The sequence below is a fragment of the Capsicum annuum genome, chromosome 9 (assembly GCF_002878395.1).
Source record: "Capsicum annuum cultivar UCD-10X-F1 chromosome 9, UCD10Xv1.1, whole genome shotgun sequence".
NCBI classification, from domain to species: Eukaryota; Viridiplantae; Streptophyta; class Magnoliopsida; order Solanales; family Solanaceae; genus Capsicum; species Capsicum annuum.
The window spans coordinates 82,835,806-82,838,604 of NC_061119.1; positions in this window are offsets into that span (position 1 = coordinate 82,835,806).

The following is a 2,799-nucleotide window of genomic DNA, read 5'->3' on the forward strand; positions in this document are numbered from 1 at the left end:
TCTTGCCGGTGAGGACTACCTTTTCATTAGAGAATTATGCGAAGTTGTATCTTCAAAAGGTTGTAAAGCTGCATGAGGTACCTATTTCAATTATCTATGATCGTTATACGCAGTTTTCATATTAATTCTAGTGGTCTTTCTAGAAAGGATTAGGTACTACGGTGAGTCTGAGTAATTCATTTCATCACCAGATGGATGGGAAAATAGAAAGGACTATTCAGACATTGGAGGATATGTTTCGGGTAGGTGAGATTGATTATGGTGGCAATTGGGTTAAGCATCTATCTTTGGTAGAGTTTACTAACAACAATATCTTTCATTCTAGTATTGGTATAGCCCCTTTGAGGTATTATATGGAAGGAAATGTAGGTCTCATATTGGTTGGTTTGAGCTTAGTGAGGTGGATATATTTGGTATGGATTTGTTTTATCAGGATATGGAAAAGGTGAAGGTGATTTGGGATAGACTTAAGGCTGCCCAAAGTTACCAAAAGTCCTAGGAAGATGTAAGGCGTAGAGACATGGAGTATGAGGTTGGCGATAAGCTATTCCTAAAGGTATCTCCCATGAAGGAAGTAATGCAGTTTGATAAGAAGGGGAAGCTCAGTCCTCGATTTATTGATCCTTATGTGATTTTGCAAAGGGTTGGTAACGTTGTTTATGAATTGGAGTTTCTTTCTAGTTTGAGCTCCATTCATCAGGTATTTCATGTCTCCATATTAAGAAAGTATCTTGGTGATCCTTCTTCGATGGTTCCCTTGGAGTTCATGGGTATCTCAGATTCTCTGTCTTATGAAGAGGTTCTGATTGAGTCTTGGAAAGGCATGTTCATTAGTTATGGACCAAGGATGTGGCCTCGATTAAGGTTCTATGGTGGAACCACAAGGTGGAAGAGGCTACATGGGAAAGGGAAGAGCACATAAAGTCCAAGTACCCACATTTGTTTTTTGCTCCTGGGATTCATACGGAAGGTATGTGTTCTTGAACATATCATTATTTTCTGAGTTTGTTATCTTTGCATCTGTGTTTCCTAACTTGGTTAAAGTTTGCATTGATATTTGATAATGCAAATGACTCGTGCTTGTGGTTACCCTACCTTGTCCATCATTCGGGGATGAATGTTCCTAGTAGGGGAGACTGAAACACCCTAGGTTTTTGTTCCTTAGAAAATTTCCTAGATTTCTAGTCTCTGGACAGGATACGACTAGGGAAACAACTCATACACTGGGATACGAGTGATATGAGTTAGTTGTATGCTGAACAGTATTAGTTGATGGGTTGGATTTTGGTTCTGGAGTGGATACAACTTGGGTGGTATAGAGTCTTATCTATGTATATGGGTTGTTTGGTTACTTTATTTAATCTTAGGCTTGGTATCTTAAGTTGGATTTGAGTACGAGTGGCTCCCCTAAAGTTGTAAGCCAGGGTATGAGTCGTACCACGGACTCGTATAGTGGGCAGTGTTCAATTCTCTTGGGATTTTATTTTGCCAGGGGTAGAGATCATGGGTACTCATTGTATACTTGGTTATGAAATAATTTTAGGTGATTCATACCTTGGATAGTATGGGTCCAAAGGAGATGACCTTGGGTACAAATGGTGGATACCACTCGTATTGGAGGGTACGACTAGTATGGATAGTCGTACCCACCTGACGGGATTTTTAGGAGTTTAAGTGAGGGAAATCTCGATATTTCCCAACTTAACCTAATAAGGCCCTATGACTTATATTCCTATTGGGAGGTTATTTTCCCTATTAGTCTATTCATTAACACTTAGAACTTCTCTTAAACACTCTACCATTCTCTCTAAGGATTTTAGGTAAAGGAAGGCTAGGGTTTCATCTTAAAGATTAATTTGGGGCTTTTGTTGGTGATTTCTCTCCATCATCTTCTTGGGTTAAAGCATGTTCTCTTCCCTCATTGTTAGTTCCAACTAAAATCATGGATTTATACAATGTTTTCATGGTTTGATTATTGTATGGTTTTGGATTTTCAAATAAAATATGGGGGTTTTGGTTATAAATGCTTGGTTATGGTTTTTCCATGTTTTAATATGCTTTTATATGCTTTAATGGTGGTTTTGGATAATTGGTTGCTTGGGAATGGTTATTTTGTAATTGGCTTTGATTTTTGAAATACTACGCCCGCAATATGTTCTATAAATTGCCTATGAGAGTGGTTTCTCTACATTATTGGATTTTAATGGAACTTATGCATGGTTTAAACTTTGTAATAGAACTCTAAATGGTTAAATGGTTTGGAATGGTAAAAACGGTATGGTTTTGGTTTAACAATTATTCCTGTGTTGTACAATGGAATCCCCCAAGTAATCATAATAATGAAAAACTTGTGGGGTACATGGGACTCCCCCAAGTTATTTTGTAATGTGATCTATGGGTACATGGGACTCCCTTGATCTCAAAAATGTTTGGCTAAGGAGAATACTTGTAGTTATAGTCTATATGACTATACCACTATGTAAAGCCTCGATTAATAACAATAGTTTGGTTGGTTGGAAATGGTTTTAATTGGGTAATACTGGCAGGCTATGATAGCTAACCATAAAGGTCGGAGTTCAATGAGCGAACATTGGAAACTCAGGTTTTCCGTCGTGAGGGGTAGATCATGGCGACCTTATATGATACTATGAGGTACAGAAGAATCCCCTAAGTATACATATGTATCATAGAGAATAAGGGTAGTTGGGAATCCCCTACTTTAATAATATCTCCAGTTCGTGCGTCTACAAATATCGGGGCCCGTTCAGGGGTTACATTGGACTCATATAGAGCGTGGGT